The following is a 27,419-nucleotide window of genomic DNA, read 5'->3' on the forward strand; positions in this document are numbered from 1 at the left end:
ATGCCCAGATACACAGACACGACGTAATAAAGTCTCGAAAACATACCTCAACTCCCGTTTCCCCACATGAGATGACAGTATACCATCTCGTGCCCACAGACCCAAGTTATGCCATCGGATTACGTTGGGTATAAGGAAGGATACAGACCCCACTGTTCTTCATCATTCATCATTATTCATAATGGGTTTAGCATTGGCATAAGGCTAATATGTGTCCCAAAGGGGCGATGGGTTATGTAAGGATTGACAAGAATAGGGATTTTATGGGGAATAAATACAAAGGTAGATTTTGTTATTCATTGTTATTCATTTTGATTCGTTTCTAAATTCTATTCATTTTTTAATATCCAAATGTTATTATTTTTCGTATTATCTAGTTGGTCTTCATTTTGTCTAATATCTAAATGTAATTCATTTCGTCTAATATGCAAATTTTATTCATTTTGTCTAATATCACAATGTTATTCATTTTTTATATACAAATTGTATTCATTTTTCCTAATATCCAAATGTTATTCAGATTTCAATATAGAAATTGTATTCATTTCGACTAAAGTACAAATGTTAATCTGCTTTAATATACAAATTTTATTCATTTTTCCTAATATCCAAATGTTATTCTGTTTTTAATATACGAATTTGATTCATTTTGTCTAATATCAAATGTTATTTAGTTTTTAATATACACACTTTATTCATTTTGTCTAATATCCAAACGTAATTCATTTTTCTAACTTCCAAATTTTTATAACATTCACGACTGCAACAAGAAGTATATATAAAAATAAAGTGCTTTAATCATCAGTCAACCAATAAAATCTACACATTAATGTTACATGGAATAAACACACAAAACATATATACGCGAACAAACAAACAAACATTTGAGGTACGTCAAGATATGCAACAACAAATCCCATGGATTATGTAACCTCTGTGTACAGAACACTTGGAGAAGGGAGAAACTGAATATTGTGAAAAATACAAAAGTATCTCTCTCTCTCTCTCTCTCTCTCTCTCTCTCTCTCTCTCTCTCTCTCTCTCCTGAAAACAGGGTAACACGCAAATTATTGAAGACTATCTTACATAGTAATGCTAACACGCTCTTTCACAAAATAAAACAACTAAAAAATCCACGCCAATGGAGTTTCATAGAGCTTATCTTTCGATGGTCTCGGTATTAGCTGGATGAGCTGCGGCCCATGAAACTTTAACCACGCCCCGGAGGTGGCCTGGTTTACATCATTGCCAGACGCAAGATTATGGCCAACTTAACCTTTGAGTAAATATAAAATACAGAGGATAGGGGGCTGCAATTTGGTATGTCTGATGAGTGGAGGGTAGGTGATCAAACTATCAATTTGCAGCCCTCTAGCCTCTGTAGTTATTTTAAAGATCAAGGCGAACACAAATGGAATAACAACAAAAGATTAACGATACCAATTGGGCTGTATGACATCGCGTTCCAATTAAAAAACGTTTTACTTTCGCTTCGGACTTTCTGTCATGGAAACTGATCTTCTTCGTTAACCGTTTTTCTTTTTCTTTTTTTTTCTTTTTTTTCTGTCTCGTCGACCGATTTAAATGTCAAAACGAGAAAGTTAGCAAAGTTATTTAAAAAGGGGGAATGAAATTCAATGGGTTGTTAGGTTTCATAGAGAGAGAGAGAGAGAGAGAGAGAGAGAGAGAGGGAGAGAGTTTAATGATTTACGGTTGTAAAATCATCTATGAATTGAACACACACATACCTACATACACATATACATATAGCCTGAATATGTATGTATGTATGTATGTTATAAAGGCATATACAAATTAAACACACACACATATATATATATATATATATATATATATATACATACATACATATCATACATACATATATATATATATATATATATATATATATATATATATATATATATATTAACATATTTGTGTTTAATTTTCATATGCCTTGCAACAGTTAAGCTTTTTTTTTTTATAAAATCATATATTTCTTAAACGCCCACACTTATACATCACACACACACACACACACACACACACACACACACACACACACACATATATATATATATATATATATATATATATATATATATATATATATATATATATATATATATGCTCAACGACTTACACTCCTACTGACGGGGCGTGTACATCATTGCAAGGTTTGTCTAATTTCTTAACAAAACGCTGACCTCACTCACATAGGCGTCGAACATGGTACGAGAGAGCCTTCAGGGAGCTTTCTCCTTATGACTAATACCAAAAAAAAGTGATTATTATTAGGAAAGGTCACTTGAATACAGCCTACGAACCCATCGATCATTTCCTAGTGATTCATTTTTAACCTTCTATGAAAGAAAACTGTTGAAATGGGCTTTGTCTGTCTGTCTGTCCGTCTGCACTTTGTCTGTCCGCCCTCAGATCTTAAAATCGACTGAGGCTAGAAGGCTGTAAATTGGCATGTTGATCATCCACCCTCCAATCATCAATCATGCTAAATTGCAGCCCTCTGGCGTCAGTAGTTTTCATTTTTATTTAAGGTTAAAGTTTGCCATAATCGTTCGTTTTGGGGCAGGACACCACCGGACCGTGGCTGAAAGCTTCATGGGGCGCGGCTCATTCAGAAAACTCGATTTTCTTCATGACTCATATAACTGGAAAAATCATCAATTTAAGATCATTTTACAAATATTAAAGGGAAAATCACTTGAAGACAGAATACGATTTCATCAATCATTTCGTTAAGATTAATTTTAAAAAATTTATGATTGATGTAACTAGAAAATTCCTCAATTTAGGGCAATTTAAATTTTTGAAATTATGATTGATATAACTAAAAAAATCATTAAATTAATGCAATTTTAAATTTTCTATTTATGATTAATATGACTAATGAAAAAGACATCAATTTGGGTCAATTTAAAATCTTTTTTATTTATGGTTGATATAACTATTATGTCATCAATTTGAGATCATATAAATTTTAAAACTTTTTACTGATATAACTATAAACTTCATCAATTTAGGACAATGTTAAATTTTTTATTCATGACTGAAATGACAAATGGAAACGTCATCAAATTACGACAATTTTCAATACATTTTATTTATGATTGATACCAATTAAAGTCATAAATTTAAAATAATTTTAAACTAAAAAAAGTCATTAAAATAATTACGCTGTATTTTACTAGAAATTATTTTTTCCGTACTGTTTAACATCACATTGTTTATTTTTTCAAATTTTCATAATAATGATTTTCTGTACTGTTTAACATACACATTATTTATCTTTTTAAATCTTCATAATAATAAATGAATCATAGATATCCTATCCTAAAATTCCTGTATCTTTAACTCGACGCGAATCACCTTTGTCAGACCTTTCTAGGCTCTTCCATAGAACCTTTTTCCTATCAACACCCACCGCCCCCCCGCCCCCCCCCCCCCCCCCCCCCACCACCACCACGCAACCACCACCGACAACACAAGCAGTTTCCAGGCTTACTCCCCGAGAAAGCCAAAACTTTCTGCATAGCTATTATTTGGGAAAGGAACCTAAATTCCTATTTGGGATTCCGAAGTGTTCATTGCGGATTGATTGATCGAGTGGATTTCATTCATTTATTTTTATTTCAATCTATTCAACAAGATTTAAAATCATTCTACAACATTTTTAACCTCATGTGATGTCAAGTATGTTCCAATTTTCCCTTAATTGTGACGCACTAAGGAATTTAGCCCCCTTCATCCCCTCTTAAAAAATAAATAAAAACAAAATACTGACGCTCACTTCATTCAGAGCAAAGAAAATCATTATTCTCTCTCTCTCTTTTTCCTGAAGGCTTACGATTTCTCCCAAAATATAACTAAAAACAAGATATTGACGCTCACTCCATTCAGAGCAAAAAAAATCATTCTCTCTCTCTCTCTCTCTCCTGAAGGCTTACAATCCCCCCCCACCCCCCCCCCCCCAAAAAAAAAAATAAAAAAAAATAAATAAAAACAAAATATTCATGCTCACTCATTTCAGGGGAAAAATAAAAATCTCTCTTCTCTCTCTCTCTCTCTCTCTCTCTCTCTCTCTCTCTCTCCCCTGAAGAATTACGATTTCTCCCCTCCTCCTCCTCCTCCTCCTCCTCCTCCTCCTCTCTCTCTCCCTCCCTCTCTCTCTCTCTCAAGACTTTCGTGTGATACACATCACTTCTACACTTGTTTCATAAAGATGCAGGCAAATGCTCCAATTTTCATGCCAGTGAGGTTAACGGCCTGAATACCCACCTACCACCATACCCCACACACACCCCCTCCTCCTCCTCCAAGCCGAGATGTATAGAGTGAAGCAGACTTCCTGTTTCGGAGCGTTTCGTCGGATGGGTTACGTCACCTGCATGTGCTCCATTCCGTTCGCCGACCCGGGTGAAGAGGCCAACCCACCACGCCACTCTCTCTCTCTCTCTCTCTCTTTCTTTTTCTTCTCCTTCTTCTGTGCTACGGAAGAAGCGGAAAAACCTTCCGGAGATATGGCAGTCACTTTTTTTCGATAGTGCTTGCAAGTATTCCTGGGTTATATAACCCAGTCTTGCATGCAGAAAACCTTCTGGAGATATCATTTTTCTTCTCGTGCTTGCAGAAAAACCTTCTGGGGATATAACCAATACGTCTTTTTTTACCGTGATTGCAGATAACCTGGGATATAACCCAACAGTGCTTACATAAAAGTTTCTGGAGGTATAACCCAACCGTGCTTGCAGAAAAAAATTCTGGAGGTATAACCCAACCGTGCTTGCAGAAAAAAATTTCTGGAGGTATAACCCAACCGTGTTTGCAGAAAAAAATTCTGGAGGTATAACCCGAACCGTGCTTGCAGAAAAAAAAATTCTGAGGTATAACCCAACCGTTGCTTGCAAGAAAAAAATTCTGGAGGTATAACCCCACCGTGTTTGCAGAAAAAAATTCTGGAGGTATAACTCAACCGTGTTGCAGAAAAAAATTCTGGAGGTAAACCCCAACCGTGATTGCAAAAAAACAAAAAAAGTTCTGGAGGTAATTAAACCCAACGGTGTTTGCAGAAAACAAAAAATTCTGGAGGTATAACCCAACCGTGCTTGCCAGAAAAAAATTCTTTGGAGGTATAACCCAACCAGTGTTTGCAGAAAAAATTTGGAGGTATAACCCAACCGTAAAAAAATTGCAGAAAAAAATTTGGAGGTATAAAACCCAACCGTGCTTTGCAGAAAAAATTCTGGAGGTATAACCCAACCGTGTTTGCAGAAAAAATTCTTGGAAGGTATAACCCAAAAAAACCGTGCTTGGCAGGAAAAAAATTATGGAGGTATTAACCCAACCGGTTGCTTGCAAGAAACAAAAAAATTCTGGAGGTATAACCCAACCGTGCTTGCAGAAAAAAAACTGTGATATAACCCCATTGTGCTTGTAGAAAACCCTCTGTCATATAACCCCATTGTGCTTGCAGAAAACACTCTGGGGACATAACCTTTGATTCTCTCGTGCTTGCACACACACAATTTGGGATATAACCCAATCGAGCTTGCATGAATATCTTCCAGAGATAATACCCAATCGTGCTTGCAGAAAACTTGGGGATATAACCCAAGCACAATTTTTTGTCTCGTGCTTGCAGAAAACCGTCTCAGGATATAACCAGTCATAATTTTTTCTCTCGTGCTTGCCAGGAAACCTTCTGGGATATAACCAGTTCACGTTCTTTTTTCTAATGCTTGCAGACATCCTCCTGAGGAAATAATCCAATCGGATCCTATTTTCTCGTGCTTATAGAGAGAATTTTGAGATTTAACCCAATAGTGCTTGAAGAAACCCCGGTCAACATAACCCAACAGTGCATGCAGCTAACCCTCTAGTGATAGAAACCAATCGCATCCTTTTTTTAACTCGTGCTTGCGCAAAAAAAATAAAAAATAAAAAACCTTTCTGGGGAAATAACACAATACAATTTTTCTTATACTGCAAGAAATCTTCTGGAGTATAACCCAATCCCATCACACACACGCGCGCGCGCGCATACACACACAAAATCAGTCAAAAACACAGATTCACAGGTGTGTACCATACACAAAAACACCTTTCGTCCAAACACGTATAAGGGGTCTATGGCATTTCCCGAAAAGCTTGGGAGGGGGAAAGGTAGGAGAGGTAGGACGGAGGGAGAGAGAGAGAGAGAGAGAGAGAGAGAGAGAGAGAGAGGGAAGGGGAGGTTCAACTAGCCCAGTGTTGCGACCCGGATTTCGTTGGCGGATAGACACCCATGATGAAGGGTGTAGTAAAAAAAATATAGATATATACTTTTTTTTCCTCCCGCCCTCCATTGTTTATTATTTATGGAGTGAGTGGCTTCCGTATCATCCCTGCAGCAAGGGGAAACTCCCATCTCTCTTCTCTCTCTCTCTCTCTCTCTCTCTCTCTCTCTCTCTCTCTCTCTCTCTCTCTCTTATAAATAAATCTTATACCTAACTGTTTACATGATCGAACAAATATGAACAAACATCAGTATATATATATATATATATATATATATATATATATATATATATATATAGATATACGTATATATATATATATATATATATATATATATATATATGTATATATCTATCTATATATATATATATATATATATATGATATATATAGACGTATATATAGATATATATCTATATATAGTATATATAATATATATTATATATCTATATATATATATATCTATATATGTGTGTGGTGTGTGTGTGCATGATTGCATGACTACACATAAACACACGATTTCTCTTCTCCTCTCACCCGCCCCGCCCCCCTTTCAATCATTAATCCTGGCATAAGTGAAAGGGAACCACGTCATATATTCATCCCATCTGGCACTCAGTGCCACTACTCTAGAATTTATAGCCCCAAAGCCTGCTTTTTCCGTATATACAGAGAGAGAGAGAGAGAGAGAGAGAGAGAGAGAGAGAGAGAGAGAGAGATCGTTTGGATTTATATGCTTGACTGTCAAGAAAAAATTAGGTGTAAAAATTTTTATTCACGAGAGAGAGAGAGAGAGAGAAGAGAGAGAGAGAGAGAGAGAGAGAGAGCGCCTAAAGATCTAAGACATAGTGAGCGAGTGTTAGAACCACACACACACACACACCACACACACACACACACACACAGACAGACAGACAGACAAAGATCTAAAAGAGTTGGTGTAAGTCTTAAGAGAGAAAGAGAGAGAATGAGAGAGACCTAAACATCTCAGCGAGAATAAGTGAGAGTGACTTACACGCTTGAGCGTGCATGCGCATGCAAGCAAGCAAACTGTGCAATAGAAACTCACCAGCAAGGCCCAGGAAACTCTGACACCTGAAATAACAGAGAATAAAAACATTAGAGCTTCATACATGCAATTATTAAGTCCTGAAAAAATCTGAGATTCTGTCTTATCTTACTGGTTTCATTTTCATGATAATATTATAAGTAACTTTATACATGAATAAAAGCAAAATTATAAATATAAAAGCTGAGACTTTTAAGAAATAACAGAGAACAAAAACATTAGAGCTTCATTCATGTAATAATTAAGACCTGAAAAAATATCAGACTTTGTCAAATCTTACTGGTTTCATTTTATAATAACAATGTTAGAAGTAGCTTCATATGCAGATTAATAAAAGAAAAAATTATAAATATATAAGATATGACTTTTAAAAATACAATAATCAAAGATGTTAAAACTATCGAAAGCAAAATTATAAATAAATAATAAATAAGTTAATCTAAAAATATACGAGTCGGGGCATTTAATTCCAGAATCGTGAAAACACCAACATAAATATATCAAAATTCTAACAAACTAACCTAGGAACTTTTATTTTTAAAATGGAAAATAAAAAAGCATAGTTACAATAGATGTGAGACTAAAATAAAAATACAAATCAGGAGAAGAAAACAATATAAATATATAAGATGAGAGTATTAAATTTGTTTTTAAATCTCACATGAAACTAACTTCTGCCTTCGAAACACTCACTTTCGCGACGCCAGGAGCTAATATGAATACCGATAACATCGACACAAACTGAGAATTCAAACTCCATATATATATATATATATATATATATATATTGTTTATATATACGTTATTTCCCCCTTGACCTTTTTTCCTACTTTGAAAACATGAAGCTTACAGCCAGACTTAAACAAACCATTGGATCCACAACCATTAAACTAGTTTAAATATTAAAAAACACAAAAAAAATCTATTCGGAAAGATAATAATGCAACACTTTCAACAATCCAATGAATATAAAGAATAAAAAATATACAGATATCAAATATAAGAGATACATGTTAATCATTCAAGAATACACGTTAGTTTCACTTTGCAAACAAGTGAGACTACGTACATATACATGTATATACAGTAGTCATGATCCAAGGTGTCAAGAGAGAGAGAGCCAGCGAACTGGTTAATGAGTTTACCCTAATTTTCCCATTATCCCAACTCCTCCCTCCCAACCGCCGCCCCCTACTCCACCACCAGCCCTCCCCCCCTCCTACGTTCCAGAACCAAGGTCTTTCCCAAGCTAACTTTCATTCATTACGTGTGAGTGAGTTTTGGAGAGGTCATTCACCCTACTTCATAAATCAGATATATATACATATATATATATATATATATAATATCTATATATATAGATATATATATAAATGCTGAAAGATATGTACTTTAGAGAGAGAGAGAGAGAGAGAGAGAGAGAGAGAGAGAGAGAGAGAGAGAGAAATAATCTTATTTCATATTTCAAAACTCTCTTACTGATGAGAATGAAATTCACGAATATTGCTTTCAGATTATGTAACTCTCTCTCCTCTCTCTCTCTCTCTCTCTCTCTCTCTCTCTACTATACATCCTTGCTGACATCTAGAGGCAATTATATTTACATTTTATGGCCGTAGTTACGGCATTTGAGTTGCCTAGTGCCTGTTGAATCTGAGAGAGAGAGAGAGAGAGAGAGAGAGAGAGAGAGCAGCTACATATGAAAGCTCTGTGACATTTGCAATGTACCATCGTCCAAAGAACACCGTCCTTTTGTCATAAATCTCTCTCTCTCTCTCTCTCTCTCTCTCTCTCTCTCTCTCACTCCTCACAGTCGTGTGGGCAGAGATATGCCATTAAAATGACAAATAACTACATTAACTTGACAAATCATAAAAGTAGAGGCAGCGGGTTTGAGAAACTTCCCTGACTTATGTCCTTTGACAAGATAAAAATCAAATGGAAAAAAAGACAGTCAGTCCAAAGGTACAGTTTCTCTCTCTCTCTCTCTCTCTCTCTCTCTCTCTCTCTCTCTTCATGAGGGAATTCTCCCTTGGATGGCCGTTTAATATTTAATGCTATATAAGGTAAGGTAGCCCGAGAGAGAGAGAGAGAGAGAGAGAGAGAGAGAGAGAGAGAGAGAGAGAGGAGTTTATTTCAGCGCCATGCGATCGTATTTGCTAAACAAAAGATACAAGGGCCCGTATATTGTATCATGAGAGAGAGAGAGAGAGAGAGAGAGAGAGAGAGAGAGAGAGAGAGAGAGAGAGAGAAGGCATCGTGTATGTGTCATACTGATGACATTTTATGCCAACATGTAAAGTGCTCATGTGGAGATCTATAAATATATAAACACCACGTCTACCTGAGAGAGAGAGAGAGAGAGAGAGAGAGAGAGAGAGAGAGAGAGAGAGAGAGTGTTACGTAAGTTTTAAGCCAGCTATCTATCTACCCCTTGGCGTAATGGGAAAGGGAGGGTTGGGGGAGGGATACTTCGAGTAAGAAACAGATGAAGAAGGAGGAATGAACTTATAGAGAGTAGAAAAAGAAGTAAAAAAAAAAAAAAAAAAAAAGAGTAAAAATAAAGGTGGAAAGCGTCAGAAGAACAAAGTGGGAAAGAACAGAAAACGAAGGAGACAAGAAATCAGATCATAATATGAACAGGAGAACGAAGGGTAGAAATGAAAGCAATAGTATTGCAAAAATCTCTCTATTGACAGAAGAATGATTCCAGATGTTTGATTTTGACAGATGGCTTCAGAAATCGTGGGGTTTTCGATAGTTTCAGATATTTACTTTTAGGTTTAAATGACGCATAGATAATAAAATAATAATAATAATAATAATAATAATAATAATAATAATAATAATAATAATAATATAGCTGAAATCTCAAATAGTATACAGCCAACAAACAGGGGAATATAACCTGCTGAAATTAAGTTTATATATGTATATATATATATATATATATATATATATATTATATATATATATATATATATATATATATATATATATATATATATATATATATATATATATATACATGCACACATACTTGTTCCAGCTGCAGAATGGACAAAAGAAACAGCTGTCATTAAAAATAGAAAAAAAAATAGGCAAAACACGCGAGAATGAAGTAGCTGAGAGAGAGAGAGAGAGAGAGAGAGAGAGAGAGAGAGAGAGAGAACTTGCTACCGAAGTCAGAAACGTGTTTGTACAATTAGCGAAGCGAGGAGGCGTCTTGAATGCCAAACCAAACTGGTGCAGCTGACAGGACCATAAACAATAACAAACTTGAAGAAACATTCGGAGGTTGTTGAAGAGAACGCCACCTTACACAGCGCAAATCTGTTGAGGAAAACGCAACCTTTCTCTGTGCAGATCTGTTGGAGAAAACGCTGTCAAATACACCGAAGATAAAACGTTGTCTGTTGAAGAGAACGCAGCCAAATGCACTGCGGGTAAAACGCTGTCTGTTAAAGAGAACAGAACGCAGTCAAATACACTGAGATAAAACGCTGTCTGTTGAAGAGAACGCAGCCAAATAAACTTAAGATAGAACGCTGTCTATTAAATAGAACACAACAAAACCAACAGCAGGGAGTAGACGAATGAATGAAAGGTACATAGCGAAAAGCTAACATGCTTTTCTCACACTAAACAAACAACGGAATGCAGGAAAAACTTAACAACGGAAAACAATGCGCAGATGAGACAACAACCCAGCAGGAAATCACTTAATTTGTCACTTCCTGAACATCAAAATCCACTCCTAACTAATGACAAAGAACGGAAGACCCCTTTCCAAAGGATATATTAACTCTTCTCATTGACGTCTGTCTACTCAACTTCTTCGTGAATTAGATTTTAATTTACGGAAGATGGTGAAAAATGGAGCAATGAATCTGATGTATATATAAGCAGAAAAGAAGCAATGATTCTAATATACAGAAGACAGAGGAAAAAGCAGCAACGATTCTGATTTTATAGATGACAGAGGAAAAAGCAGCAAAGATTCTGAATTGGACAAGACTGAGGAAAAAGCAGCAAAGCTTCTGAATTTACAGATGACTGAGGAAAAAGCAGCAACGATTCTGATTTTATAGATGACAGAGGAAAGAGCAGCAAAGCTTCTGAATTTACAGATGACTGAGGAAAAAGCAGCAACGATTCTGAATTTACAGAAGACAGAGGAAAAGGCAGCAAAGATTCTGTTTTACAAAAGACCGGAAGAAAAGCAGGAAAGATTCTGATTTACAGAAGAGTAACGAAAAAGCAGCAATGATTCTGATTTACAGAAAACAGGTAGAAAAAGCAGCAACGATTCTGAATTTATAGAAGACAGAGGAAAAAGCAGTAAAGATTCTGATTTACAGAAAACAGGTAGAAAAAGCAGCAATGATTCTGAATTTACAGAAGACAGAGGAAAAAGCAGTAATGATTCTAATTCACAGAAGACAGAGGAAAAGCAGCAACGATTCTGAATTTACAGAAGACAGAGGAAAAAGCAGCAGAGAATCTGATTTACAGAAAACAGGTAGAAAAAGCAGCAATGATTCTGAATTTATGGAAGACAATGAGAAAAGCAGAAAAGACTTTGATCTCCAGAGACTCAAGAACAAAAGACTTCTTTCGCAGAAAACAGGGAGAGAAGCAGCGTCACTCAACCCCCCACCCTTCCATATAAAAACCAGCAAGAAAAGCAGCTCTGCCAGGCAGCCAGCTAGCTAAAAATTCCGACATATTCGGCAACGTTCCTTACCGGCGACCCTCACGTGGTCCACCACGTGAGGGGTTTGGGGACTGACTGACTGAACTTACAGAGACCGAGGGAATATATATTACATACCTCTGACTTGGCACACAGCGCACTTCGTCATCATCGCGCGTATAATTTAAAGACTGTGAGGTTTGCGCTGATGCATAATGAGGATATCTAGATTTTCTTCAAACACGCTCGCCCGCAACCGCCCGCCCCGCCACCCCCTCCCCCCCCCCCCCCGCCCCCCGCCCCACCACACCCCTCCGTTCCTCAAACCCCAGTCGGGTTCGTTTCCCAGGTCTCATAAATCACTCGTGCAGAAATAGATCTCATTTCCGTACGGGAGACGTTTTTCCTGAACGTTTCTCTGCTGTTTCTCCTCCTAAACTTTTCTCTGTTTCTCTTCGCAAACTCTTGTGTCTCTCTTGCCAAACGTTTCTGTTTCTCTTCCTAAATTCTGTGTCTCTCTTTCTAAACTCTGTCTCTCTTGCCAAACGTTTCTCTGATGTTTCTCTCCCTAAACTGTCGTCCCCTTGCCAATCGTTTCTCTGCTGTTTTTCCTCATAAACTCTGTCTCTCTCTCTTGCCAAACGTTTTTTGCTGTTTCTCTTCCTAAACTCTGTCTATCTCTTGCCAAACGTTTCTCTGTTTCTCTTCCTAAACTCTGTCTCTCTCTTGCCAAACGTTTCTGCTTCTCTTCGTAAATTCCGTGTCTCTCTTCCTAAACTCTGTCTCTCTTGCCAAACGTTTCTCTGTTTCTCTTCCTAAACTCTGTCGCTCTCTTGCCAAACGTTTCTCTGCTGTTTATCTTCCTAAACTCTACCTCTCTCTTGCCAAACATTCTTCTGTTTCTCTTCCTAAACTATGTCTCTCTCTTGTCAAACGTTTCTCTGCTGTTTCTCTTCCTAAACTCTACCTCTCTCTTGCCAAACATTCTTCTGTTTCTCTTCCTAAACTATGTCTCTCTCTTGTCAAACGTTTCTCTGCTGTTTCTCTTCCTAATTTCTATCTCTCTCTTGCCAAACGTTTCTGTGCTGTTTATCTTCCTAAACTCTACCTCTCTCTTGCCAAACCTCCTCTGTTTCTCTTCCTAAACTATGTCTCTCTCTTGCCAAACGTTTCTCTGCTGTTTCTCTTCCTAATCTCTATCTCTCTCTTGCCAAACGTTTCTGTGTTGTTTATCTTCCTAAACTCTGTCTCTCTTGCCAAACACTTCTCTGCTGTTTCCCTTCGTAAACTCTGTCTCTCTCTTGCCAGACGTTTCTCTGTTTCTCTTTTGTCTCTTATGCTAAACGGTTCTGTTTCTCTCCCTAAACTCTGTGTCTCTCTTGCAAAACGCTTCTCTGTTTCTCTCCCAAACGTTTCTCTGCTTCTCCTCCTAAACTCTGTCTCTCTCTTGCCAAACATGTCTCTGTTTCTCTTCCCAAACGTTTCTGTTTTTCTTCTTAAACTCTGTCTTTTTTCCCAAACGTTTCTCTGTTTCTCTTCTGTCTCTCTTGCCAAACTTTCCTCTGTTTCTCTTCCCAAACGTTTCTATGCTGTTTCTCTTCCTAAACTCTGTCTCACTTGTTAAACATTTCTCTGTTTCTCTCCCAAACATTCTTCTGTTTCTCTTCATAAACTCTGTCTCTCTCTCTTGCCAAACGTTTCTGTTTCTCTTCCTAAACTCTGTCTCTCTCCTCAAACGTTCCTCAGTTCCTCTTCCTTAACTCTGTCTCTCTCTCTTGTCAAACATTTCGCTGTTTCTCTTCCCAAAGGTTCCCCATTCACCCCTGAGCTGCCGCTCAAGGAAAAGGGAGGCGCTTCGCATCTCCCCCCTTCCTCCTAATTCTTCACGTGGCTCCTCCCTCCCTCCTTCCCTTCAACCACGTGAAGGGTTACGTCACAGCCGAGCCTTCTTAAAACCTCGCAGCCTTGCAGCAACAACAACAGCAACAGCAGCAGCAGCAGCAGCAGTGAAGGAGGAACAACTCGGGGTCACTGTGCTTTGGTATCGACTCTCCAAGCAGATCAAGACCCAAGGCAGCTTTGACCCGGGGTTTAAATGTCAGGGGCAAGAAACTCAAACGGAGAGAAGGAATACTACTATTTTTCTACCTAAGGACAAAGTGTCTGGTCACTCTCATATTTGAGGGGCTTAGTTTAAATACATTTCATTATTCTTGTTAAGGGGCTTATTTTAAATACATTTCATTCTTGTTAAGGGGCTTTGTTTACATGCATTTTACTCATTATAAGGGCTTAATTAAAAATACATTTAATTCTTGTTAAGGGGCTTTGTTTTAATACATTTTACTCTTGTTAAGGGGCTTAGCTTAAATACATTTCATTCTTGTTAGGTAACTTTGTTTCAATACATTTAATTTTCTGGTTAAGAGGCTTACTTTAGATGCATTTTATTCTTGTTAAGGGGCTTTCTTTGCATACATTTTACTAATGTTAGCTTAGTAAAAATACATTGTATTCTTGTTAAGGGCTTTGTTTAAATACATTTTGCTCTTGTTAAGGGGCTTGTTTAAATACATTTCATTCTTATTTAGGGGCTTTGTTTAAATACATTTTACTCATGTTAAGGGGCTTTCTTTAAATACATTTAACTCTTGTTAAGGGGCATTCTTTAAATACATTTAATTCTTCTTAAGGGGCTTTCTTTAAATACATTTTATTCTTGTTAAGGGGCTTAGTTTAAATACGTTTTACTCTTGTTAAGGGGCTCAGTTTAAACACATTTCATTCTTGTTAGGGGGCTTTGTTTAAATACATTTCATTCTTATTAAGGGCCTCTATTTAAGTACATTTTATTCTTGTTAAGGACTTAGTTTAAATACATTTCATTCTTGTTAGGGAACTTTGTTTCAAAACATTTCAACTCTTGTTAAGGGGCTTAGTTTAAATACATTTCATTCTAGCTGGCTTCAGGCTTGCGCAAGAAAGAGGCATTGGGCTGGCCTTCCCATTGACCCAAATATATCATGCTATAAGTCAAGTTCTGTTAGGGTGTGGTTTCATTCCCATAAAATGGCCCCATTCGACATTTCAGCTTAATCTCTTTTGAAAGATTCAGCGAATGAAGCAGCATCGTATTCATAATAAAAAAAACTTGTTTTCACGACCAAACAATATTTTCATTTGCATTCAAAATGAATTAATATTAACGGGCCAGGGACGCTACCCTGAGGAACGCCAGAGATAACATGCCTATAGCCATCAACAACTCGTATTTGCAATCTATTAACTAAAAGCCTAAGTATAATATTTAAGAAAAGTCCCTCCCTACAACTCCCATAGGCCTGTCTGTTGATTAATACGGTTAGGCCTATAAGCAAATATCAAAATCATAGCAAATTCCAAGGGATATCTGTACATTACTTGAAGTTGTAACCCATGACGATAACACACGTGCTAGCTTGGAAACAGATGACACATTCCGTGCATGTGCTTTGCCAACAGATGTTCAGAGACTAGATTATGATGGAGTTGCTGAAATGGGCAAAATCTGCCACTCCCACGTTTAGCTAATTGAGAACATTGCCAATTCAACGAAATGTGCAACGGAAGTCCTGTTAATTGACTGATATGTCTGACTGATAACTTAGAAGCTGCGTAATCAGCAGTTTTCACATAAACAGCTGGAAAGTACGCATTCATATGAGAGAGAGAGAGAGAGAGAGAGAGAGAGAGAGAGAGAGAGAGAGAGGTTATCATTATAAAGTAAGATTCTTCAATATTTGAATGTTGCCCCGAATTCAGGAGAGAGAGAGAGAGAGAGAGAGAGAGAGAGAGAGAGAGAGAGAGAGAGAGAGAGAGAAACTTCCAGGAATCTTACCTATGAAAGCAGCAAAGCCGGGTATATAGATATTAAATGGCCAAAATGAGAGAGAGAGAGAGAGAGAGAGAGAGAAGAGAGAGAGAGAGAAGAGGCAAAACAGCAGCCACTCGAGACTCGTCATCAAATGAGTGACAACCTCCTTGAAATGGTAACAACCCACGACGAACTGCAGAAGCCTTAATGTTGGAGCCAAAGGAGGACACGCCCACTTTTGTTATTATTACCACAAAAGCCATCAAATCTATTCGATGCACTTCCAATCATAGCCCACCACGAGATAAGACTCCAGGAAGTCTATCTCTCTCTCTCTCTCTCTCTCTCTCTCTCTCTCTCTCTCTCACTGACTTGCATCACGCTTGATGCAAACTGTTTATCCGGCGTCTTTCGTGCCAGCAGTTCCATTCGTCAAATTAAAAAATTCTCTCTCTCTCTCTCTCTCTCTCTCCTAAATATGCTTGGAGCCTCATTTTTCCCAGCTGAATTAGAGGAAAGTGGGCTCATACCAGCACGGGGGTCTTGTTCCTTGGGCTGGACTAAACTTCTCCACAAATCGTGCCAGGAAATATGTTTATTGTAAGGAACTGAATAAGCTCTTTACAAAAACGTGGCCATTGATTCTTCAGAAGCTCCAGAAGCCTCGTTTTTCACAGCAGTTATTAGATCATACTGGCCTCGTACCTGCAGGAACTCTTATTCAATAGCTCTCCCCAAAATTTCTTTTTGTAGTTAACAAATCCACAGGTGGATTAACGGAAGAAAGTCCTTTTTGCAATGCAAAAAAATCTGCAAGTGGATTAACGGAAGAAAGTTCTTCTTGCAATGCACAAATCCACAGGTGGATTAACAGGAGAAAGTCCTTTTGGAATGCACAAAGCTACAGGTGGATGAACAAAAGAATACCTTTTTGGAATGCACAAATCCACAGGTGGATGAACAGAGGAATGCACAAAGCTACAGGTGTATGGACAGAGGAACGCCTTTTCATCTTTATAGCTTGACTCCCCAAAGGAACTCTGTCACTTATCAAACCCAGTCACGTCAAGGTCAGTTCCACCGAGCAGAATACAAATGCTGCCTGGTTGAACTGAGAACTGAAATGAGTCCTTTAAACTAAGATGGAATCCCCTTTTCCGTTTTTCATTATTATATTTCATAATCATATTAAAAAAATTAATAATGTTGTTTAGTTTGAATTGTCAGTAAACACTCTTCCACCAACTTATCATAATTTCCCAAGAGAATTTAATAAAAAAAAACTACAACAAATTCTGAATAATATTCGACTGTGGACAAGACACTTTATTCCCAAGAGAGCCCTTACAGGAGAGAGAGAGAGAGAGAGAGAGAGAGAGAGAGAGAGAGAGAGAGAGAGAGAGAGAATTCAAAGTCTTATCAATGAAAGCAGCCACCGGGTATGAAGAATTTAGATGGTCTTAATGATAATGTGGAGAGAGAGAGAGAGGGTGGGTATGTACTTATGGCCTCTTTCCCCCTCATTTCTTTACCGGCTGATTTTCCTGCAGTCGCCTTATATAATACCCGAAGTCGACCACCACCCTTCCCCCCCCTTCCCACTCCCCCTCTACCCTCCCTCTCTAACCTCGCCCCCCTACCCCGACCCCTAAACCCAAAATACCCGGGTTCCTCAGCTCCTGTACCCAGTTCGTCGACCTCTGATTGAGTGAGATGTGTTAAACTACGATTTCGATGAGATGGCTGAAAAGGCCTTCGGTACTTTCATTAAATATAATCGGTAATTTCATTAAACATATTCGGTACCTTTATTAAGTTCTTCCGGTACTTTCTATAAATATATTCAGTATTTTCATTCAATTTTTTCGGTACTTTCTATAAATAATTTCGGTACTTTCTATAAATATTTTCGATACTTTCACTAAATATATTCCGTGCTTTCATTATACATAATCGGTACTTTCATTAAGTACTTTCGGTACTTTCTATAAATAATTTCGGTATTTTCACTAAATATATTCGGCACTTTCTTTAAATACATTCGCAAACTACTTTCTCCTTAAGTATCACGTGACGGAAGCGCTATTATTATTATTATTCTTATTATTATACATGTTTAAAAGACAGCCTAGGATAATTTATATAATATTTAAAAGAGGGTCTACTACCTGTATATATTGTCATTATTATTATTATTGCTGCTGCTGCTGCTGCTGCTACTACTACTACTACTACTACTTCGCCAGGTATACAAGCATAAAAAAAATCCTGGGAAAGCGTGCAAGAAACGGCGCCCCCCCCCCATCCAAGCAAACCCAACCTCCACCCCCCCGCCCACCCCGTCCCAAAAGCATTCAGCCAAGCTTCTTGAAAACAAGAAGGCCCAAAGACCTAGTCACCCAGGTCTTACATCAAACAAAAATGTAAGCAATAATTAAAAGCCCTGTAAACACACGTAGCTCCTCTCTCGTCGAAATCCCCAGGGGAACTGAATCGAGCGCGCGAGAGCGCTTCTATATATATATATATATATATATATATATATATATATATATATATATATATATATATATATATATATAATATAAACATATCCCCAATCAAACCAACGCCGCGAAACAGCAGTAGGTCACGGGCAGTCATAACCTGGAAGCAAACAAATGCAAGCAGCAGGGCAGCAGCAGGAGACCTCCCTATCTCCCTCTCCCTCTCCCTCTCTCTCTTTCTCTCTCTCTCTTCAAGCACTGCGAATGCCTGAGGGCGCACTCGACGGCAGCAGCAGCAGCGGCGAGAGGCGAGTGGAGTTGCCAAACTTCGGGCTTCCTGGCAACAACCATTCAAGGTCATGTTTGCAGACAGGAAAAGTGGCATCACGGCGCCTTCATCTCCTTCTTCTTCTTCTTCTTCTTCTTCTTCTTAAAGTTGGGCCCTGCTTCCTTGCCTGGGGTAGGACTGTGGCAGATCTAGACCGCCCGCCGTGCTTGCGTAATCAAACACACAGAGAGAGAGAGAGAGAGAGAGAGAGAGAGAGAGAGAGAGAGAATTCTAATGGGAGAAATTCCGCGAATCGCCAAAACAAAAAAAAAAATTTTCTTGAAATGAAATAACCAAGTATTTTTATGATCCTTTATATACAATAACTTCGCGAGAAAAAAAATTAAAAAAAATATTATTATTATTATTATTATTATTATTATTATTATTATTATTATTATTATTATTATTATTATTCAAAAAAAACTCATAATCACATGAGTCAAGATCAAACTGACATATTGTGGAATTCCTTTCCCTTATTATTATTATTATTATTATTATTATTATTATTATTATTATTATTATTATTGCAACGCGCCAAAGGGCATGATAATATTCGGTTGAGTCATTTGGTTTATTATTGATTATACAATTCTTGCTTATACAATTCTCTCTCTCTCTCTCTCTCTCCTCTCTCTCTCTCTCTCTCTCTCTCTCTTCTCTCTCTGATCTGGAGGAAAAGTCGCGTTGGAGAGAGAGAGAGAGAGAGAGAGAGAGAGAAGAATTGTATAAGCAATAATAAACCAAATGACCCAACCGAATTTTACCATGCCCTTTGGTGCGTTGCTCGCCAGTATAAAGCAACAACGAGAAAGCCGTCAACAGAAAAATAGAGAAGACTCTCTACAAGATTTATAGTGCTGAGCAGCAATCATTTTTAACAAAACATGTCTACGAGAGGGTCTCCTTCCGAAATATTATTATTATTATTATTATCATTAAAATATAACTTATTTCTAGCAATTAAAAAAATAAAATTCGCAGCGATTAAACAGAAGAAAGCGAAGCTGTTCAGCATGCAGGGCAGTCGCTCTCCAGCTCTATTGCTCGCTTGCGCGCTCGCAGTCGCTCGCAGTCGCTCGCAGCTCCCACTATAAAGATGCGGACAGCTACTGGGTCGCACACAAGCTCTTATAAATGGCACCGATAAGGCGACAAAGTTGTAGTCGCTTCATAATGGCTCCGAAATCCTACAGAAGGAACTGTAGGAATGCAGCATAATGTCTTAGCAACAATGGATTTGCAACACTGCCTTCTGCATCGTCGAGTAACGTAGTAGATTCCACTACGGGGATTATTTATTCGTTCTGAGGTGCTTAGGTATGCACGAATGCACGGATGCTTGCTTGGCCGCATTCAACAGCCATGCGAAGCATCCGTGCATTCGTGCATACCTAGGCACTCAAAGCGAATAAATAATCCCCTTAGTGGAATCTACTACGTTGCTCGACGATGCAGAAGGCAGCGCTGCAAATCCAATGTTGCTAAGACATTGTTGCAAAGGCAAAATGTGTTGATAATGCATTGTTGCAAAGACAAAAATAATTGCAGACAAAATGTGTTGCTAAGACATTGTTGCAAAGTCGAAATGTGTTGCTAAGACATTGTTGTACGACAAAAGTGTTGCTAGGACATTGTTGTAAGACAAAATGAGTTACTAAGACGTTGTTGCAGAGACAAAATGTGTTGCAAAGACATTGTTGTAAGACAAAAATTGTTGCAGACATTTTTGTAAGACAAAATGTGTTGCTAAGACATTGTTGCAAAGACACAAATTATTGCAATTACAAAATGTGTTGCTTAGGTACTGTTGCAAAGACATTGCAAAGACAAAATGTGTTGCTAAGACATTGTTGCAAAGACAAAAATTATTGCTAAGACAAAATTATTGCAAAGATAAAAAAGTGTTGAACAAACAATGTTGCCAAGAGCTACTGCAAAAAACGGGACTGATCTGCAATCGTATGCAATTATGCTTCAGACGACAGATGAGTGGAATTCGTCCTGCTTGCATAAGCTGAAGATATACGGGGCCACCCATTTAAGCTCACGCATGCACGCACGCACGCACGCATGCACAGACGCACGCGCGCACAGACACAGACATAGACACGCACACACGCACGCACGCACAGAAACAGGCAGACACAGAGGCGATCAATGCACAGGTCCGCGAGAGGTCATCGCACTTGTAATAGCGCCCTTGAACATCTACGGGCATGCGCAGATGTTTTCCCTCCCTCCTCCGGCGGCCCGCCCCCTCTACCCCCCTTTCCCCTATCCCTTCCCATCTCCACCACCTCCCCCGCCGAAAAATGCGCCCTTAAACAGAATGCAAGTACCGGCATGCGCGGATACGTGGCCCCCCCCCCCCCCTAAGTGTCTACCACTCACTTCCCTCCTCCAGCCCATCCCCTTCCATTCCCTCTCCCCTCCCCCTCGTCAGGGGATGGCGTCCCGAATAAGCGAGCAAGGTTTAAATCAGAAAGCAAAACAAATAGAGGCGCGCGTGAATACTTCAGAGGAGGTTTAAACAAAAAAAAAAATAAACCCAATATATTTACGTTTACGAATTGACTGTGACAGTCAGTCGCAGTCGTGATGGCGGACAGTATACAGTGGCGATGATGATGTACAAGACAAGGGAAGGAATGCAGCAGTCGCCAACGGTGTTGTATAATGCTTTGCATTTCGATGCTGCATAGCGATTTGCATTCGTCGTATAATGTTTACATTCGATGCTGCATAGCATTTTGCATTCGTCGTATAATGTTTGCATTTGATGCTGCATTCATGCGTTTTTCCATTCGTCGTATATGTTTTACTTTTTGCATTTCGATGCTGCATAGCGTTCTGCATTCGTCGTATAATGTTTTGCAATTCGATGCTGTAAATGTTTGCATTTTTGCATGTCGTTGTAATTTTTGCATTCGATTCTGCAATAAGCGTTTTGCATTCGTTTTGCTGCGTATAAATGTTTTGCATTCGATGCTGATTTTAGAAAAAAGCCCTTTTCCATTCGTCGTATAATGTTTGCATTTCGATGCTGCATAGCGTTCTGCATTCATCGTATAATGTTTGCATTCGATGCTGCATAGCGTTCTGCATTCGTCGTATAATGTTTGCATTTGATGCTGCATAGCGTTTTCCATTCGTTGTATAATGTTTGCATTCGATGCTGCATAGCATTTTGCATTCGTCGTATAATGTTTGCATTTCGATGCTGCATAGCGTTTTGCATTCGTCGTATAATGTTTGCGTTCGATGCTATATAGCGTTTTGCATCCGTCGTATAATGTTTGCATTCGATGCTGCATAGCGTTTGCGCATCGTTTTCTCGTATATATCATTTGTTTTGCTGTCGTTTGCATTCACGCATATGTTTGCATCGATGCGCTAGTGTTCTGCATTCGTCGTATAATGTTTGCATTCGATGTTGTATAATGTTTGCATTCGATGCTGCATAGCGTTTTCCATTCGTTGTATAATGTTAGCATTTGATGCTGCATAGCATTTTGCTTGCATTTCATTCGAGAGCGTTTGCATTCACTTGCTAGCTTTCTGCATCATCGTTTATATGTTTGCATTTAATGTCGTATAATGTTTGCATTCAATGGTGCATAGCGTTCTGCATTCATCATATAATGTTTGCATTTCGATGATGCATAGCGTTTTCCATTCGTCGTATAATGTTTGCATTCGATGCTGCATAGCGTTTTCCATTCGTCTTATAATGTTTGCATTCGATGCTGCATAGCGTTTTCCATTCGTCATATAATGTTTACATTCGATGCTGCATAGCGTTTTCCATTCGTCATATAATGTTTACATTGGATGCTGCATAGCGTTTTCCATTCGTCTTATAATGTTTGCATTCGATGCTGCATAGAGTTTTGCATTCGTCGTATAATGTTTGCATTCAATGCTGCATAGCGTTTTCCATTAGTCTTATAATGTTTGCATTCGATGCTGCATAGAGTTTTGCATTCGTCGTATAATGTTTGCATTCAATGCTGCCTAGCGTTTTCCATTCGTCGTGTAATGTTTGCATTCGATGCAAACATTCCCATTCTAATCACAAAATCCCTAGCAAAAAATTCTCTCTCTCTCTCTCTCTCTCTCTTCTAGATTAGTGAAGATGAAAAGGGAAAACATCTAGTCAATCTTTTTACAATTCAGTGAGAGCAAGACTACGTAAAAACTCTTTGAATGGGAAAAAAAATCGCGGAATAAAAAAATAAAAAATTTTAAAAAATGAAAAATGGCTTCCCAATGCCATGAAATTCGTTGAAAAAATTTTCGAATTTTCATCACTCGTAATTTTGGCTTCGTACGTTTAGTGATATTCTTCATTTCACAAAAAAAATTATTTTTATGGTGTATTTCCTAGACGATTTGTTTCCTGTTCGTTTGATTTCAGCTTTATTGATTTTTCAGGACTTTATGTTTTTTTTTTCGACATGTTTCTATGGTGGGGGAGAGGAGGAGGAGGAGGAGGAGGAGGAGGAGGAGGAGGCAGGGAAGAGGGACGAATGGGAATTTTTCCTTTTCAATTTTTTTTTCATTTCTTCATGGTATGGGGAGGAGGAGGAGGCGGAGGAATGGAGAGGAGTGGGGAGGAGGAGGAGGAGGGAGGAGGAGGAGGAGGAGGAGGAAGGAGGAGGAGGAGGAGGCGGCGGCAGGGAAGAGAGAGGGATGGGAATTTTTCATTTCCAATTTTTTATGTCTTTATGGTATGGGGGGGGAGGAGGAGGAGGAGGCGAGGATGCTGGGAAGAGGGACAAATGGGAAGTTTTTCATTTTCAATTTCTTCATGGCATGGGAAGGAGGGGGAGAAGAAGAAGAAGAAGAAGAAGAGGAAGAAGGAGAAGAAGAAGAGGAGGAGGAGGAGGAGTAGGAGGATGGGGAGTACTAGGGGGCAGGAGTAGAATTTCCCCTTCCGAATCCCAGGATAAAATTGGCGAAAGGACTTTTCGTCTTTTTATTACGCTCCAAATCCTCCGCGTCTGGTGAAGGGACCCCCCCCCCCTACCCCCCCCCCTCTCTCTCTCTCTCTCTCTCAGGAAGGAAAATCTCGCAAAACGTTTGTAAAAACGTGGGCAGGACGAAGCGTTTTCAATGGGAGAGTGATATAAAATTGCCTAAAACTATATAATAAAATTCAGCCAAGAAAGAGTTTATTTTTTTTTCTATTTTCAAAAAGAATCTTTCTAATTTTCGAGAGAAATATACAACTGCAGTAATAATTAGAAAGTTGCTATTTGCAACTATACAAGAAATTGCCCCAAAACATCATAATAAAATATAATTAAATTTTTTTTCTTTTTGTCTTTTTTCAAAGAGAATTATTTATTCATTTTCGAGGGAAATACAAAAGAGCGATAAATAATTTGAAAGGTAATATTTGCAACCATAGGAAAAAAATATGCATAAAATTATCTAAAATTGCAAAAGAAAAAAAATTCACAGTGAAAGGAAAATTATACATCACATGCTTTAAAATTGAAAAAAAATTCATAGTGAAAGGAAAATTATACATAAAATGATTTAAAATTGAAAAAAATATAGTGACAGGAAAATTATACATCAAATTATTTAAAATTGAAAAAAAAAACAAATATATGACAGATTATACATAGTTGAAAAAAAATATAGTGACAGGAAAATTATACATCAATTTATTTAGAATTGAAAAATAAATTCATAGTGAAAGGAAAATTATACATCACAGAGTTTAAAATAGAGAACAATATTTATAGTGAAAGAAAAATTAAAGATCAAATGATTAAAAATTAAAATAAAACTTATAGTGAAAGGAAAATTATACGTCACATGATTTAAAATTGAAAACAGAATTTATAGTGAAAGGAAAATAAAGATCATATGATTTGAAATTAGACAAAAAAATAGTAAGAGGAAAATTATACATCAAATTATTTTTAAAATTTTAAAAAATCACAGTGAAAAACTCAGATAATAAAACATACAAAACTATATGAAATATAACGAAAATGTAAGACACGACAGAATAAAAGGACGAAGAACAATGGATAAACGAAGGAAAAAAGACAGAGCGACGAACGTGAAACCCAGAAAGGAGTCGCTTAGAAAGGAAGACAATAAAGGAGAAAATAATAATAACAAATGAAAGAAGAGCAGAATAGAAAAGCGAAAGACGATTAAAAGGTGAAAGAAAGATCGAGAAACATAGATGAAAGACGATAAAATCAGGCCAACAAATATTAAACAAACTGGATAGACAGAGACAAAGAAACTGGGAAAATATATCTGAAATAAAAACCAACCACGTAAGACAGCAGAAGGAAATGACGAAAAAGGAATACAAAATAATAATAAAAAAGAATAAAATAACAAAAAGCGAAAAAAAGGATTAGGAGGAAGACGGGAAGTCAATTTGCTGACGGCGCTAATGGTCTCGATGCTGGAAAAAAAAAAGAAGAAAAATCTTGGGAGGGAGAAGAAGTCAGAGAGAGAGAGAGAGAGAGAGAGAGAGAGAGAGTAATGATGTTATATATATACACAGATAGAGAGAGAGAGGAGAGGAGAAAAAAAAAATAATATTTATAATATATATAAAAATCAAGAGAGAGGTAACCATGTTTATATATATATTTATATATATACTATATATATATATATAATATATATATATATAATATATATATATATATATATATATACATAATATATATAAAAACATGGTTCCTCTCTCTCTCTCTATCTGTGTATATATCTATATATATATATATATATATATATATATATATATATATATATATATAACATATATATATATATAACATCTCTCTCTCATCTCTCTCTCTCTCCCTCGTTCGAGCCTCCTCGTACGATTGTATGTACAGACGGCCAATGAAGAATTGGCGTAGTTTCTTAATTCATTGTTCGTTATGGAAATATTGCCATATGCAGATGCCAGATTATTACTTAATAATAAAATAACATTTCCTTTCAAAGGTGCTATACTTGAAATAAATTACATTAGAATAGAGTAGATTTATTCAATGTATTAAAGATAATTATTTTGCAAAGTAAGGAAAAAAATATACCGATGGGTCCACGATTTCTAATTTTATTCTCAAACTCTAGCTTTATGACAGCATACCGAATCATTTTGAAGTTGGCTTTGTTGCCGCTCGAGTCTTGACTCAACGTATCGTACTGCACTGGGGTGTTGTCATTTCGTCTCCTACAGCCGATAAACAATACATCAAGCTTGGCGTTAACATTCTTTGAAAACGATGTTTAATTAAACTAATTTTGTCCTTTGATCAATAAAATAATTTGCATGATACATTTAGTGGGCCTAAATCGGACTTCTGATTTTCAACATAGATTACCCTAGGTCTATTTTCAGCAGTATACTCTCTCGGATATGTAATATAAAATGAATATTTAAATCGACAATATATATATATATCATATATATATATATATATATAATATATATATAATATAAGGGATATATATATTAATCTGCTTGATTTGATTATTCCCGTATTCTTGTTTTATTAGCCATGTTCGCCTTTTCTTCTTATCCTTTTTCATAATGCTTAACATATTTAACTCAGACCTAGACTTATTCAAAGTCAAAAACAAAAAACGCAATCATAAAAAAAAAAAAAAAAAAAAAAATCAAACAAAGAATATAATTCAGTCTTATTTTTTATCGAATTCCTTGCATATCATCCTGTTTCATTTGGACGCGTTGGAAAGCTGTAGGAGTCAAAACTGACGAATACATTAAGAAAGGCTTACTTTCATTAAAGCTTTCTTAGGTTGATCTTTCTATAGCTATTATTTTCTTCTAAATAGAAACTAATTCAAATTAGTTTCACATGTATACCTAGACCTACTACCATAAACATATTATAAGTAGCTGAAAGGATAAGAAATATGAAAGGTGACGTTCTCGTTTAAGTCTATTTCATATGTTTTTATTTATTTATTTTGTTTTATTGAAGAAAAACCTACTGCTTTAATCAAGGGTTGCTCTTTGACGGCTACAGGGTGTAACACGAGTGTATTCACATATTTTGGGGAATGAAAGATAAAGTTTCTTTGAACAGAAAATATTTTATAAACATGCATTTTAAGGCGTCCGTTGTTGGTGCGGGGAATTTTAAAATAACCGTTATCATTACTGATGCTTTCACGAGATGGAGTTCGTAGAGAGAAGTCGGCTCGAGTCGCCTGAGATGTAGAAGAGAGCGGAGGTGGCGTATAGGAGTGATGGAGGGATTAGGCCGATGTTAATGAAGTATCTCCAATAAAATGTATTCTTTAGGTTTTGAAGAAAAAAAATGCATGCATCATTGAAACTGTTTCCCTCCCTATCCGTGGCATTCATTGGCCACCGATAAAAAACAAAACAAAAAGAGTAAGCCTAACTGAATCTCTCATCCATCAAAGATAAGTTTGCTTATTCATTAGACTTATTCATAAGACACCTATCAAAGATTTCAAGAGTAGATTAAAAAATCTCTTCCTCTCCATCTACAGTATTCATCAGACACCAGTCATAAGTGTAGAGCTAGTCATGATTCCTGGTTCAGCAATGTCGTGACGATGCACTAGAATTCAAAATTCACAAATGAATGTTGCTCAGCAACATTTACACTACTATATTGACTTGCTCTCTTGTGATGC

The 27,419-nt window shown here is 37.2% G+C and overlaps 1 protein-coding gene across 3 annotated transcripts in view; it reads right to left on the minus strand.

The window, feature by feature from the left end:
* LOC135201700 (ATP-binding cassette sub-family C member 5-like) overlaps window positions 1–27,419 on the minus strand; it is a 362,327-nt gene that overhangs the window by 258,647 nt on the left and 76,261 nt on the right. For 2 of the 3 annotated variants that reach the window (XM_064230857.1, XM_064230855.1), the window contains exon 2: window positions 7,366–7,391. The exons of the other annotated variant lie outside the window; for it this stretch is intronic. The gene's annotated coding sequence lies outside the window, so the exon portion shown is untranslated. The remainder of the gene's footprint in view (window positions 1–7,365; window positions 7,392–27,419) is intronic. 3 annotated transcript variants of the gene reach the window in all.

Source organism: Macrobrachium nipponense, chromosome 28 (assembly GCF_015104395.2).
Source record: "Macrobrachium nipponense isolate FS-2020 chromosome 28, ASM1510439v2, whole genome shotgun sequence".
NCBI lineage: Eukaryota > Metazoa > Arthropoda > Malacostraca > Decapoda > Palaemonidae > Macrobrachium > Macrobrachium nipponense.